Consider the following 16,654-nt stretch of genomic DNA (forward strand, 5'->3'; position numbering starts at 1 on the left):
GCTTCGTTTCGGAGCTTGAAGTGCATCCAGAAATCCAAGACATTGGAAGCTGTTTGCCACCAGCCGAGGAAAGCCCATGAAATGGCTATGACGTTGCGCTGATGAGACCGAAATCACAGCTTTTATACAACGTTTATATGACAGTAAAATTGAAAAAAAAAATGAAAACGCTCGTGTACTAATATTAACGTGCACGTTAAATTGCCTTTTGTGGTCAAAATTAATCCAGAGTCCCTCAATACGGCGTGCCTCATAATCAGATCGTTGAATCTGGCGATAAGACGCAAATGACGAACACAACGGTGATTGACGAAATGGTGAGCAGAACAGTCGAACGCGCAAATTTCGACCCTGCCTCAAATTGAACCACGTGCTTCTGCTGCTGCGTCGCTTCAACAAAACTGTAGGCGTGCAGTGGCTCGAACACCTGGTTTCGAACCTGAAAGCCATAAGTGCGACTCCCGCCGGGGAGAGTAAGAGATAAAAGAGGCAGGGTGGCGTTCCTCCTGTGTCCTCCTGCATCTTCCTGTGTCCCACTCATTCGCCCCACGGCGAAAAAATGGGACACAGGAGGATATAGCGATTGCACGTCGCTATGTCCTCCTGAGTTCCAGCTATGTAGATTTGTCCAATATATTGTACATCAAATACTTCGCCACGTTGCCCTCCGCAGCACATTTCCCCACGTAAAAACCAGCTGTCCAATATTTTGCACATCTACTAGCGCCATCTATGAAGTTTTGTAGAAGTTGTGCGAGTGGTTGCGGAAGAAAAGGAGACAACATTGTGGCGTTCAGCGGAGCAGCGTATTGCGGGGACCGCCGGAGAAGTGCTGTTTATAGTGTTTTTTGACCGTTTGAATTTGATATGTGGAATTAACTGGAAAAGTAATGATACATGGAGCATGCTGAATGAAATCTTTTAGTTGCATGTGCGCCTGCTTTTCTCTGCTAGTGATTTGATATTGCATGCCCAACACGTTGGACACTGGCACTCACGACCGTCGTTGCGAATGTACGGACGCCATGTGCAGTGCGCTGAGTGCGCGCTCATTTCGGTGTCACGCGGCGTTTCTGCGTCACGCGGCGTTTCTTTTCTTTTAAGGTGTGCATGAATAAAGTGCCTCATTTCTTTAGTCTTTTCTTTTAAGGTGTGCGTGAATAAAGTGCCTCATTTCTTTAGTCTTTTCCTTTAAGGTGTGCATGACTAAAGTGTCGCATTTCTTTAGTCTTTTCTTTTAAGGTGTGCATTTCTTGTTGATGCCCAGGAGCCGGAAGATGCGTCCCATAGATGGTCACGCAAGGAAAAGAAGTACATTGATGTCCTGCCGCCATACATCAATAAAATGTACAACCTCAACATGGGTAGTGTCGACCTGGCCGACAGAATGATCAGCTACTACAGAATAAAGGCACACGTAAATAAATGGGCCATCAGGAGCATATTTCACCTTTTAGACATTGCTCTTGGTAACTCGCGGAGGCAGTACACGGAAGACTTGCTCCCAGAACACAAGCGCCACAACGAAATAGCAAAAATCTTGGAGTTTCATCTTGCTGTGGCTGACTAACTCGTTGAACGAGGCCACATGAATGAAAACGCTGGCAGCGAAACCGAATGGGTAACGCCATCGAAGCGCGCTCGTAGTACAGCGTCCGCCAAGCACCGTGCACCCAAGGCTGCAGCGTACTGCAAATGCTGCCCGCTGCAGGCTTTAAGGATGCAGTATGAAGACGAAGTCCTTCTGCACAAAGTGCCAGTCTTCTTTTGCGTAACAAAAGAAAGGACCTGTTTGGAATTGACCCACACAAGGTAAACTTGTGTGGGCCAAAAACGAACGATTCCGAATTTCGAGTTGCAGTGTAACCTTCTTAAAAAACTACATTCTTCAAAGAAACACTTTGGATAATGTTGCAGGCAATGTATTCCTTTATTTAGATGTAGAAGTCATTGGAAGGTAGCCTACATCAGAGCTAGCTATCCTAAAATCCCCCAAAAAACATTACTCGCAAGAAAAAAAAAGAAATCGCAGTTTTGCCTCAAAGGCAAAGCATCGATTGCGACAGCAGATTCGTACACAGCTAAACGAAGTAAGGACAGTAGTTTTATCGGCCGTATAAACTTGGGAACATTCGCTCACTAACTGAAATAACAAGCACGGCGTCAGCGCGCACAAGCAAACATGAACGTATCCCACACTCTATGAGCGCGGACACTCGTTGCAAAACGCTGGAGGCTGATGTGAGCAAGCACGGCAGTAGCAGAGAGTGAGGTGGCCTTTGTGCGGTCTATCGGGCTTCCCTTCAGGGAGATATTGGAAGCGCTTGAGATAAAAAAGCGTGGGGATGATTCCATCAGTGAAGCCTCTGTTTCCCTTTCGACAAAGGAACTGGCGTATCTTGGGAGCGGCACTTAGAAGTTGTTCTGTATTGTGGTTTGCTTGTGTGATGCAGATGAAGGCCCTGTTTCTTCTTGTTGTTTTGATCCTTGACAGCAGGCATTTATTCCTCTGTCAAGAAATAAAACGCTCAGTTGTTAGTGCGCCTACGTGGTTGTCTCGTGTCTCCTTCCTTCGTCCGTTGTTTTATTTGGCGCCTTCGTTGTAATCATGCATAACCAATTCGTCCACCAGCACGTGCTCCGTGACTTCAAGAGCGGCGAGAAGACTGCGCACACAAAGGTATGAACCGTCTGCAAATCCGTTTCAAGGTACGGCGTGCGGGTCCGCGCGAGGTACGCACTTGTTGTCTGCCTCCGGCACTGCCTCCCGTGTTTCTCCATTTACGGCGTGCGAGATTGGGCACTACCCTAGCGGATTAGTCGCGAGACGTTTCGGAAGGTTAGTAATGTGGAAAGTTGGGCTAGTTGGTGATTGATCATCGTCATGTGATTGATCACCCTTAACCTACCAGAGTGTTAAGGGTAGGTTAAGGGTGATTGATCACCCTTAAGCTACCAGTACTATGCTGTTACTCTAACGTCTAAGTTCTTTTTTTTCCCACTTTTCTGTTATATTGCCGGTTGTGTTGCCATTTCTACTTCCGGTTCGTACCTTACTTTTTTTTTCTTGCCCGTCGTCTACTAGCATGCATACTAAGTTTTGTTTGCCGTTGTACTAATGAGTTAACCATTGTATAATGATGACCATAGTGTTTCTTGATGCTTTTGCCCCCCCCCCTCCTTATGTAATACCCTGAAAAGGGTCCTTAAGGGTCAATAAATGATGATGATACCTTGCTGGTGAAGCAGCCTACTGACACGGACACAGAGAAGACACACAAGACGACACTCGGGTTGCGCGCGTAGCCGCGCACCGAAAAGTCCTACGAAAAAAAAAAAATACGCGCGGACGCGCGCTGCTGCAAACATTCGGGCCTGTTAGGATTGGGGGCTCGATCCCATCGCTCGTAATCAGTTGTTAAGATTGGAGTCCGGCATGAATTAGAAGGTAGCTGGCCCATGCCGTCGTGCAACTTATGCACGCTGAGGACGTTGATGAAGGGAAGGACTACTTCTCATCGAGAACGAGGAATATGGGTTTATTTACAGGATGTACATGCAGTACGTCAGTCTAGCATGACTGCGAGAGAAAGTGCGTCAGTCTAACATGACTGCGACACACACACACGCGCGCACACGCACACACACACACACACACACACACACACACGAACGCACACACACACACACACACACACACACACACACGCACACACACACACACACACACACACACACACACACACACACACACACACACACACACACACACACACACACAAACACACTGTCTTCGCAGAACTCGGGGCCTACTTCAAGAACCGTGCGTGGGAAGGGGTCTTCATCGACGTTTCCACGGCACTTCCCCGCTCGCGGCCAACCAGGGCGGCGGTGGCGAGTGGAGGCACAAAGCCTGCTTCGTCGAACCCGGCTCCAGCGACGGAGAGTGGAGGACGCGCGTATTTGTTCTCGACACAAAGTCGACTTGGTCACGCCGTGGCTAGAGGTTTGCGGCGACGCTCGAGTGAAAGATGACGCCCGCGATCGCAACTGGTTGGCAAAACTTGCACGCAGCTGGCCATTCTTAACAGGCCGTGTACCGCGTTGAAACTCTACTGGTAGCTCGACGTCGGTGCGGTGCCGAAAACGTGAGTAGCGTAAGACTGCAACTCCACTTTAAAAGAGAAAGCGACCGTCTGAGTGGTCCGGGCTGCATCGTGAGCCAGGTAGATGCCGCTTTTAATGAATGGCTCACTAATTTAACGGAAAACCCGAGCGTTACACTTGGGCTACACTTAAGTACATCACGTTGCTGACGAAGTCCTCTTGCAGCGTCGGTGCACACTTGCTGGTGGTGGCAGCGCGTTCCTAACTGCACGTACTCGTAAGGCGCGGCAACACTGGGTCGATACGAGACCGACAAGACGCTCACTCCAATGATTTACCGACTATTGTGCGTCACTGAAACCTTTTTATCACAGCAGGTCGACAACGACGCAACCGACGAGTGCGAGTTGTACTGCGACAGGCTTTCTTGTCGAAGGCACCGGTAAAATCAGCGTGCCGACTATCGTTTGACCGAAACCCGCGCGATCTACCATCGAACCGACAACACATTAGCGGCAGCGTCTTCACTTGTATATATAATTAATTTTACTCAAAATGAGTCAAGCACGCCTACCAAGTTGAAATGCACAAGCTTTAACCCTCTTAATCCGTGCCCACGAAGATTGAGCCAATGTCCATCTTGTTCAGCGAAGGTTAACCTTGCGCCGTCGAGTTCGTTCGGACTGAACTGAAATGTAAGCAGTTAGGTCGAACGAAACTGCTTTTATAGTTCAATTCTGGTCTTAGCGATTTGAAATCAGCTACAGTTCACTTTTCACGGCACGTACACAATAAGCACTAAGCGGTGACACAGCACTGTGCTAACATGTGTACGTCACTGTACATAACTCTAGGCTGTCGGCCGCCTTCGCTACGTATATGGGTTGGGCTGTACGTGTTGCTTTACCGACACATTTCTCAATTTCAGAGATGTACTGTTTGCCTCTGCGACAAGCGCCAAACAATAGACGGTGTATACCAACGCCGTGTGAGCGATGGCATCCGTGCGTTTTTGTGAGAGAACAACATGGAGTACAAATGAGCGCTTATTCGAGCACAGTTTTCTCTGATAATGCTCTGTGAGACGCTAAAACTGAAAGTATGGAGTTGAAGAAAAGCGAGAATGAGTTAACAGCCCGTAATATATGTATCTGAATCACAGTTGCCGTTGTTGAAGTGGTTCGACCGCTCACATTGACTCGTCTCAGGGTGTAACAACATGGCACATATGCGCAGATATGCATGTTTTGCTACATTTTGACACTATTTCATATCAGCGATGGACCTTTTCCACAATATTTGACGATAATAACGACCTGCGGCTGTAGATGTCGATGTAAACAAGTGCACCGCTTTAATAAATCCGACGCAGAAGGATGCACTCGAAGACACTTTGAATATGCGAAACGTCTAAATAATCTGAAGTGAAGGCGCTAAAATGACGGAGGACAAAGAAGAAGCATAATGTGTCAAAATAATGTGTCAAAAGAATACAAAACGTGATGTCCAAGTGCAGAAATCAGTGACAAATTCCAAGGCAGCCGTGCCGCCAAACGCAACTCAGAGTGCCGTTATCGACCGCGCTGTTTCCAAAACAGCGCACTCAGGCCTGCTCACCCAGTAGTCATTGAGTGCTACATGGCTTCAGGAACGACATGCTGTTCCAAAGAAGCCATTAATAATGATTCGCGATCCACGAAACGCACAACCGACGCGCACTCAACGTGGGCGCAGGTACACAAATCAACCGGCGAAATCACCGGGACCCTTCCAAAACGTTTTCAGCGGCGTGCGGCAGAGAGCAGCACAGGAAAATGAAAGAGGCGGATTGCTGCCGAAGCGCAACGCCGCCCCCACCCACCTCCCTCCCTCCCTCCCTTCCTCCCTTGCGTGCTTTCACTCGCACGTACAGCATACGACGAACGGTGATGGTGTTATCGCCTTTTGACCTGCGGCGACGGCATAAGTGCGCCTGGAGTGTCCCCATGATTGCTCTCGCAATAAAATAGGAAACGGATAAGTCTGAGTTATTTGTTTCAATTCTTCGCTATTTCTCCTGTCTGCCTTTGTTTAGTTGTGTTTTTGGAATTTATTAGGCGCTACAGTACATTTTCCGATGATTCCATAGCCTGCCCTTCAAAGTCTACTCTATCCGAGTCTTCTTTGAAACGACAACAGCGACATTTACCGATGAATTATCTATGCACTGGAGATAGACAGCAGAAAAGGGTCGCGAGGTTGCTATCGCGTGGGATCGACCGCTATGATGGCTCGCAATGTTTGTAGTCAGCACTGAACATCTGCTCCGCTTTGAAAGCTTCCGCGCGGCTTCGTTCACACAAGGTCAAGAGTTAACTTATGGGCGCGTGCCAGGTAACATTCGTCATTTCCCTGGACACTTTATTGTGTAAATTATCTACTTTTATGCTTCTGTTGTATAAAATGGTGTTGCAAAAACAGTATTACAATGAACCCCGAAGATAATATTTCTTGATATGTTCATTATTGCTGTTGCAGAAGAAAGTAAAGCTTGTTTAAGGAAGAGCGGCATTGCTGTTTACATGTACGGTGGAGCGGAGATTAAGTGACTCACTGACATTTGTGGGAGCATTCCTCCTAGTTTTTCTGGACGCTTATTGGCGAATATCCGGTCGTAAATGCGGTCATTGCTACGGGCCCTCTTCCAAAAACATGCCGAGTAACTTTAGGAGAGCAGTGAACCTACAAAATTTTTTAAATATATATTTTTATTTCAAATACTGTTGGCCGTCTTGGCCGTGCAGGAAATAGTTCGAAGCCTACTGTTTCGAAGCATTCTTCGAAGACTCTATAGGCGTAATTAGTATAAAAAAATAGCGCAGTGCACAGAGTAAAAAAAAAAAAAGATCGTCGCCGCGGTAGCCCAGTGGCTACTGAAGTGCTGCTGAACTCGAAATTCCGGGTTCGAACACGGCCATGGTGGCCACATTCCGATGGGTACGTAAGGGAAGAATGCTCGCGTACCATGCAGGGGCACCTTAAAGAACCCCAGCGAGTCTACATTAATTCGGAGTCCCCCATTGCGGCGTGCCTCATACTCAGATTGTGGTTATAATCAGTCATAATCAGACCGGATAAATAATTTTTTTAGTACGAAGTAAAAATATTTGCGCTCTTAGAGGTGAAAGAAAGGGCGCCTTTTGTGTTCACGCTCAACACTGCGTCTATTTAGCCCCCACATATGCTCATAACACGCCATAATAAGCATCCGTGTCGTGCGAGTGTCGTGCGTTTCCCGGAGTAAGATTACGTCGGGTTGACATGAAGTAGTACGAAGGTGTTGACGGAGAACAGGTTGTTTATAGAGGTAGCCTCGGCAGTTCTACTGCCAGAATGTTGTGTCAGTGTGAGTGTGGGCCATGATGAAGAATAGAAGATGCCACAGGTGGCAGGGCGGCGGTGACGGTTCCTGTGGTGTCCACGGCTACGGCTTGAGCGGTGGAAGCGGTTTGTGTGAAAATGGTTTGAATATTAGCTTCCATGGCGCTGACTCCGTGCAGAAGGACGATTAGAGAAATGTGTAAGGTATCCACCGTGCTTTGGAGTGTTACGAGCACGTCCTTGACTTCGGAGCGTACTTGGCCCTGAGCTCCTTCTTGGAGGACTCGCTCTTTTGGTGCTCGTCTTGAGAGTTCTTCGGGTTGGCTGTTGGTAGCGGATTCTGGGGTGTTGGGTGTGGGTTGGGTTTTCGGTTGTTTGAGGCTGTGTACCTCCTGGGTAAGCTTTTGGATTAAATTCCGCACAACTGCGTTTTCTTTCTTCAGGTGTTCGATATCTGTGTTGTCTGTGTTGGATTTAGACCGTGGGGGGGGGGGGGGGGGGTTTACGTGACCCTCTCGCGAGACGCCCGTCAGGGCCTCTGCGAAGCTCACCTTTCTGAGGTATATCTGGCTCCTGGAGCCGACGTGGTTCTTGGTCTGGAACGGTCCGCTCTCGGTCTGGAAAGGGAGCGGGACCAGGACCATTGCTTGGTCTCCATGGAGGGGAAATCTTCTGGTTGAAGGGCTGAATGCTGTGCTACTCGGCGTTCTCCGAGGCGTCTTCGTATAACGTACGGCGTTTTGTATCTGGCAGTACAAGTTTTGTCCGCTGTGGGGTGGGGTCCACCACACAACGTGCACTTGGGTGTACACTGATGATCTTGATCTGGGTTGCTAGCTCCGCAGCCCCGGAAGATCTTGTTATTAAGGAACGGGCAAACGTCCATGCGGTGCCCGAGACAGCCGCAGTGGTAACATATCGATCTGCTTGTGGTACAGGGAGCATGGGATTAGTGTTGCGCCATACCGAATCATGTATGGCACGTCAGGTCCGTCGAAGGCAATGACCATGGTCGTAGTGGGACCGATTCGCTTGGCGGCTAGGGCTAGATGATTACGATCATTTATGGTGTTAGCTTCGATTAGTCTGGTCCGCATTTTGCGGGCTGGGCATGCTGATCCCCTTGACATTTTGCTGGTTGTTCAAGCAGATTGTGTCGTCTTGACTGTCTTCTCAGCTAAGTTGCGTTGCTTGAAGAATAGCTGCAGTCATTGTAGGGCTGCCGACCTTTAGGAAATAAAATTTTTAGCTGGTGCCACATGGCTTTCAATATTTTTTTTCTCGCTACTGTACACCATATTGTAAATCAATTAGCCTTTGTATCAAACCACTTTTCGCTCAGCCTTAAACCCGCACTGATTCTGACCGCTTAATTCGACCAAGCATGATCAGTGGTGAATTTATCTGCTAACTCCCGAATGATCTCGCATCTGCACACAATACCGTATAACATTTGTTAAGTATCACCCACGTTGATGATGATACCTGAGGTTTATGAAAGAACAAAAATGATCCTCCACACAACTCTAGTACGATGCTACAAATCCATATGGGTTTCCCAGAAAGAAAACTTCGTAGTTGAAAAATTCGTCCTAGTCTACGGATTCAAACTCGGGACCAACGCATAACGGGACGGCACCTTTGGTCCACGTTTCGGGCTTTCGCAGGACTCATCTGTTATACCTAAACGTAGTATTCCAAGACTAAATATCACGTAAATTCAAACAGTCATCTAAATCCAGACAATAGGAAGAACTCTAGCTTCAGTTATTCGTGGTAAACAGGAAATAAATAACACCGAAAGGAAGAACTCCCCGCACGAGAATTGCTGGCAAAGCGTTTTGGGGACTCTTGAGGGGGTTCTGTGTATACATGGCCAGACACATGGATAGACAACTCATTTTATGAGCTTATACATATTAGCTAATATGGTACATAGTAGCCAGACACTTCATGACCTCTGTAACCAACTGTCCATATTTCCCGTCCTGCGGGTAAATTTGCTCAGAGGGTTTATCGTCCACTTCCTGTGTCTACGGCACTTAAAACATGGGGTGACCTGAACAAACATGTAGTAAGCATCACAATGTTTTCAAGTGGAGAACTAAAATGAACAGCACTAGCTTCATTTCTTCTGGCCGAGGAACACGTCGAGTCGATAGGGCCACCAGTATGGCCCAGACATTGTTACCGGGCATTGAAAACTGTTTCAGATGCAGCTGAGCACGTGTGCAATAAAATTAGGGAACTGGCGTCAGAGCAACGTTCAGTTTATGTGCGTCAACGACTTCACTTTTGCCGCTCTATTTCAGAAAACGTTCAGGCATTGTGCCATGAAATAGTGCTGCCATTTCCTTTGTATCATGTTCTCTAAAACTTTCCAGTCAGGTGTGTCCGCTCTCGATCAACAATACCCGTCCATCGGGTAATTTGGCTCAAAGGGTTTATAGTCCACTTCCTGTGTCTATAGTGCTTATAACACGAGACGACCTGCGCAAACATGATTTATGAAAAGGAAGTGCACCTTTACACCGTATTGGCGTGCATTCACGTTTATTAGAAAAGCCGCAAACGCTCATAGTGCTCCGCGTTCTCCCAAGGAGGGAAGCATGGCCCTCACGCAGCAAAAGATTCTGTTCGCTGCAATCGCCTTACTCGCACATGGACTAGGAGTGCTCGCAAAGAGTCCCAGTTACCCGGAAGCTCGAAGTGATCTGCAAAAGTATCAGGATGTCAGCAAGGTAAGAAATATTATGTGGGTTTACGTCCGAAAACCTTTTTTTGATTATGAGGCACGCCGCAGTTCGGGACTCCAAAAATTCGGACCACCTGCCTTTCATTAAAGGGCACCTAAATCTAAGTACACGGGTGTTTTCGCATTTTAGCAAGTTAAGACTCATCGAGGTTGTTGATATTGACGTGAGAAAGTATGCCCTGTAGTCCTACGTCTGGTAACACCATGCGATCATATGGGACTATTGCTGAAAGCTGGGAGAGCTAGTGGCTGATTTATGAACGATGGTACAAAGCTACGGAAGGAAAACACAAATCCGAAATGCTAGCTGATGATGGGGACAATCATCCGCATTTATATCGCGCGCCCACTAAGAGGGATAGGGTAGCAGCAACTAGACACGAAGAAACAAAAACACACAAAAAATACGAAACACCGAATAGTACGCAAATGAGCAGTCGGAGCCCAGCCCGTGTAATTCATGTGTGTGTGTCGTCTTCTTTACTGACGTAAATATCTTTGTAATGATCCCTTGGTTTTTACGCAGTATGGCATCTGATCTTACAATGTTTTTAGATGGGGAATTTACAGAGCGTACGAGCAATCGTGTGTATGTTTGACAGATGGGGCGCTGCGATAATGCGTGCCTGCGGGAGTCCTAAAATTTCTTGGAAGGTCAAGCTAGCTCCCGCCTGTCACACCACTGTGGCGATTGTGGATATGTCTCCATGTTTGCCCACACCACTATATCGTAAGTCACAGGGCAAACTACTGGCAACGGCAAACTACTGAATCAGCTTGGAAGGGCAGACTTTCGGAAGCATATGACGCGCACCCTTCAATTGCCTCGCATTTTAATGAACTTGAGTACCTAAAAATGTGTTAATTTTTTTCATACCCGTCCTTTGTGTGCCCGCTCTGAGATGTAAGTATATGTGCATGGTCTTGGCATTAAAGTTTCAGTTGGAAGTCGGCGCTTTCCAGTTCTTTGTGTTTCATCTATCGCGGTGTGATATACCAATGTAGCTTTTTATATCGCGATAGGTCTCGCTATCGGTGACATTCCTTGATTCTTTCTATGTGGGCATGGTCAATAGCATTACCAGGCAAGAAGTTGCATAACGTTTTTGAACACATGACTGTAAGATTGGTTGGATGGCAGAGAGAACATTTAGGAAAGCACCTACATCTTTCGGTTACGTGCCAAGCGTGGAGTTACTTTCGACAGCGAAACAAGGATGACTTCGAAGAACCCACCACGATTTTCGGGCAATAATAATTTTCGGACATTGGGCATCAGCTACACGTAACAATATAAACTACCAGCGTTCAAAATATCGCTGTATAATTTTGTTCAACTTCTTCAATTCGTTGTGTCCAGTGCTACCCGGACGTAGGAGAATGGATCTGCATGTTCAGAAACTACTACGAAGATCCTAATTTCGGAGGACATTCCAAGTGCCTCCGTTATAACAGATTCGGCCCCTACGAGAACTTTACGACAAACGTCGTCTTCACTTTTGGGGAGCATGGAACAGGAAACACGTGAGAATTTTTGCTCTCCTCTTTATGAAACAAGCAGCACAATAGAATATCAGTGGTCGAACAAAATATGTCTCTGCAGCTGAAGTTTTGACAAGGGGAGCACAGTGCTTTCCTTGAGAGCATTTATATATCCTTGAACACCATCCCCATAACTACAGAAGGAGAATAAGCGGGCGCGTACAATAGGATGAGGGAAGTAGAAGTGTTCAAAAAGAAACGAAAGAAAAAAGGGGGTGAGGTGTTCAGATGCGACAGCGAAGGAACAGGGAGCATGATAATATTGCCCATTCTTCCAAGTAGGAATAAAAAAATAAGATGGTGAATTAGCTTCAGGTGTAAGCAGGCGCTGTCAGTATGGTGGATTCAGATTTCTAAGAAAACAGGAAGATAGCTTTTTGCAATGCTGAAAAGTGAGGCATGAAGAACTAGAAAAAAAGGGAAAATAGGGGGTGGGCCTAAAATACTGATTGTATCAAGATGTTTCCGGTCAAGTGTAAATAGTGGTATAGGGAAATGAAAGCAACGAGCACGAAAGTACGTCTCGTCGAAAAATATTAACAATCTAAAGAAATGAAGAATGGGCATGGAAAAGAAAAATGAGAATAGATGGCATATTTAGATACACTTCCTCTCTCAAGTGGGTTCTGATGAGATGTATCTGGTGACAAACCAGATACCAATTTTCCTCAGTACTTGAAAATGCCAAGTTATTTTGTGTTGCCGCTGGAGAACTAAACATCAACTTCTAACTATGGCAATTTTTTCTTCACCGATACGAAACTTCGGTGGTCTTATATTTTCTTCTTTTTTTTGTAGCAGATGAGCTGTTTTCGCACCTATAATTTTTACGTGCTAAAATGAATTCATCAGGCAGTAAAATCCAATGTTTCGTATTCAAAATTTCGTGCGATAGAGCCCATCTGTGCAGAATGCTCACTGTGACATTTTTGAAGTGTGTGAAATAGTAAGATGTAGAAATACTCATCCGCCGTTCGCTTCCTCAACCGTAACCTCAACCGTAAATCCATGTCTTCTTTATGTATTTCAGAACCGGCAAGTTCGTGCTGGAGTCATCGCCTTGTTACACAGGAAAAGACATACACAGCTTCACTCCCGATAGTCGTAAGTATTAACAAGCAATATGCCAGATTTAGCTATTGAAGTCAATATATCTCTGAAGCCTGGCATTTAAAGGTGACGAATGAGAATGTGTTTAGGACGGCAATAGAAATAACGAACGTGCGAGTTTTCAAATCTCTGGGTTATTCGCCTCATTATCTGATCCTTCGTTAATGCTCTATGTGATTACCATGTGGTGATAATGATGACTTATCAATTTTCAATTGCATCTCCTTTGAAGCGCGGCGGTGTCAAATGGTCAGCTAGCCTGCTTGATGAAATGAGGATTTTCTATATCTATCAAATGAGAATTTTTGTATATGTCTCTGTCAAGCATTTTTGTACCTCTCCTTGACATTTCCTTGGTCTTTTTTTTCTTCTTTAAAACTTCTACCTTTATATTGTTGAGTTACCTCTGCCTCTAGTGGCGCCAGCTAATTCAATCTCATGCCTGATTTATTTGTGCTAATACTACGTCCCACGCTTGTTTCGATGGCTGACCAGTTAACGCTCCCATAAGCTATTCAGAAACACCTATTTGTGACTTTAACAAATCAGCGTTTCAATCGAGTGTCGGAGCATTTCTTAGCTCATAAACCGTGCCTTTGCAAGCGATGTGAGGGAGATATGGAGAGACACACGATGATTAAGCGCACGATAGATGTGAATGTAGTTTCTAAGTGAATGAAGGCTTAGGGTTGGTTTCTGAATTGCTAGCTTACAACGAACTTTACACGGTCAGGTTATGAGGGTATTCAGAGAATTTCGGGCTTCAACAATAACACGTCATTGCCATTTCTCAAATTTGGTGGAACACTGGCTTATCGACATGTTTCTGACGGCCTTTTTGTTTTCACGCTTTTCCGTAGCTGATGTCCCTCTAGAGGATTACCACGTAATTTACGTAGATTGCGAAAGTTGTATTGTTATTCGCCACCGCTACGCTGATAATGGTGAGTACCTTATTTATGCTAGGCGACAAAGAATAGAAACAGAAAGGCGAAATCATCTTAAACTCGTTCTAAAAATACGTTCTTTTAATAAATATCAGTACGCCATCTATAACTTCTTCACTAGCGAAGGCAGTGAAGGCAAGGAAATGCATAACTGCCTTTAATACTTGATTTCACACTGCAGAGAAATGAATCGGTGACACAAAAATGTCCGATGATTACAATAAACACTAATGTGAATTTTGAGCGCAGCTTTATACGTGTTTTCTTTTGGCGATATATTGAGGCAAAGAATTTGAGACCGAAATCCCCGCACCGACTCGCAGTAAACCAGTGCTGCGGTGCCTTCGCGTAGGGAGGGGCAGTATGGGAACGCTAGCACGATGAGCGGCATCGGAGCCAGCTGTGCAAGAAGTTGACAACGAAGGCGGGAGCAGTGGCACGACCGCGTTCGCACCGTTGCGCCGAGGGGCGCCAACGAGCCAGCTGGAATGGAAGACGCCGCCCTTAGTCCGCGCGTTGCTCCTCGGGTGTCCGCACTATGCAAGGCCTCCCCATTACGACGACAGAAGAGAAGTGAAATTCAGAATGAAAAAGGGCAACTTGTCGTCCTGGTTGTTTATAATCATACACGTGGACGACGGGACCACCGCCCTGACTAGCAGGAGGAAACTATGCTCTGTTCTATACATAGGAGGCAACGCTTTGGAGGCTTGAGAGACTTCTTGCAGTGGCTTCGTTCGCACTTAGACATAGTGCAATGTTTTTTGACCGCAATTGTGCGCAACTGTTTATATAGGTTGAGTACTGAATTGAACAAGTTTTAACCCTCAGAAACAAGCACACTGTGGTATGCAGCTGCTAATGCGTTGTTTTAGATCATTTTTTATTGTTCGTTTCCGATTTATATTTGTAACCCACCCATCACAAGGAGCGTCGCGTGTATGCTCGCGCGAGCGAACGCTGTTAGCGCGCAGCGAAGCATGGACAGAATGCGCTCAGTGAAAAATTTTCTTGACCGAACTTTTTTGGTCGCTTCCATAGCGGTGACTGCTACGTATGGAGCGCAGTAGACACGCGTGACGTTTCGACGGCACTGCCACCATGACAGAGTGTAAGGAAATGAAAGTAGATACGCAAGCACTTGGAATGCCGACAAAGAGAGGGCTGTGCGAACGCAGACATGGCCGACTCGTGTCGTCCTTTGGGGCTAAAAACCGATCGTTGATTTTGGGGTTTTCTTTCTTACCCTTATTCTTACTTTTAACATTGGAATAAAACCTCTGCTCTTAGCCTTGTGCCTGGGACCTTTTTGGGTCCCTGTTGTGACACGGGTAGACCAAGGGCGCGTTACAGGTCCCGGAGCCTATAGAGTTATGCCGGAGCCTGCCACCCGGAGTCCACATAGGTATTTGCACCATGATCGGCCAACATTTTTGTTGGCGTAGAACAAAAAATGCACGGAACCCTGACCATTACAAGACTCGCTTTGAAAACCGTGTGAGCTGCTCGCAGCCATTTCCTTATTCTTTTACTATTGCCTCAGCCGAGATATGGCACCCTCCTTTGGAAACAGGGTAAACCATGAGGCAGGCTGACAAGCTCGCATGATTTTGATGCCTCAGACGTTTCCGCTGAGGCACACATGGCTTTGGAAAAAAAGTCAACAAATGTAGACACTGGAAATGAACAGGAAGCTTTATGAAAACGCTGGCAGCCATCCTTTTGAACGACCGCGTCAGAAACACATACCTCACTCCTTTGAAAGTTGAGTAAACTAAGGTCCAACTGTGAAAGGCGCGAAATATTTTTGCTTCGCTACTTTTCACTCAGGAGAACTTAGCTTTAGAAAAGTGTCTGCAAATGTCGGCGCTGGTAGCAACGATGATAGGCAAGTCTAAAGTAATCTATAGACCTCCTGTACACAACTGTCGACAATAACTAGAAAAGCTTGCTTAAGTCCTTATAGCGTCTATTGACCCATCTTTAGGATTTGAGTACACACAATATTTACATTTGTTTATAGAATATACATAGAAGAGCCGAGAAAAAAATGTAAAGGCATAAGTCATTAGGCGGTCCATAGACTGGTCTAAAAAATTTGAATATAAACAATATACTTATCTTTTAGGGAAATATTTCAAATTTTATAGAGATTCGCAATAAACTTATGTAAAGGGTCTACGTGTGTTAGGCAACTTTTCCCACTCAGCTTCAGCCTGGCTGAACACCGAAGAGAAATATATCCCTCCTCCACTTGGCATCAAACTCCTGTCAATTCGGCAATGCGCAGTTCGGAGATCAACGTACTTGGCAAGGTAGACGAGTCGGTGCGGTGAAGTCTGTGACTGCATTTCGGAGGCGACACCAGGCAGTGCTAGTTGCGGACAAAGCTGACTGCCTGCGTATCAGGTTCTTGAGAGGAGTTAATATTGACACGTGTGCTTATCTTTATCGGGCGACCAGGTTTCACAACTGTAATCGCACGGCGAGGCACGCGCCTGCATGTATCCGACGTTTCTGGAAAGTTATCGACGCTTCTACCCGGCTCTCTGTTGTCGCCGAACCTTGTGTTATCTGATTTCATTGCGTAACGCGAATGGTGTAGAACTTTGTGGAAGGCACGCGGGTCCGAACGATTAGTCTGGAACATTCGACGACTGCTCTATAAAAGCCGACGCGCTTGACCCGCTGATGAGATTTTCGACGATCGCCGAGCGTGTTCGCCGCTATCGTTGCGCTATAAGTGTAGCCTCTTTTGTGGGCACAGGTTCGCCCAATAAAAGTTAGTTTTCTTGTTCACAGTATTGCTACTGTGTTATTCAACGTCACCACC

At 46.3% G+C, this 16,654-nt stretch overlaps 1 protein-coding gene across 3 annotated transcripts in view; it reads right to left on the minus strand.

Moving 5' to 3' along the window:
• Window positions 1-16,207, minus strand: part of LOC139050687 (venom metalloproteinase antarease-like TfasMP_A) — an 80,064-nt gene extending 63,857 nt beyond the window's left edge. For all 3 annotated transcript variants that reach the window (XM_070527294.1, XM_070527296.1, XM_070527295.1), the window contains exon 1: window positions 16,129-16,207. The gene's annotated coding sequence lies outside the window, so the exon portion shown is untranslated. The remainder of the gene's footprint in view (window positions 1-16,128) is intronic.
• Window positions 16,208-16,654: the final 447 nt, after the last annotated feature.

This window comes from Dermacentor albipictus, chromosome 10, assembly GCF_038994185.2.
Source record: "Dermacentor albipictus isolate Rhodes 1998 colony chromosome 10, USDA_Dalb.pri_finalv2, whole genome shotgun sequence".
NCBI classification, from domain to species: domain Eukaryota; kingdom Metazoa; phylum Arthropoda; class Arachnida; order Ixodida; family Ixodidae; genus Dermacentor; species Dermacentor albipictus.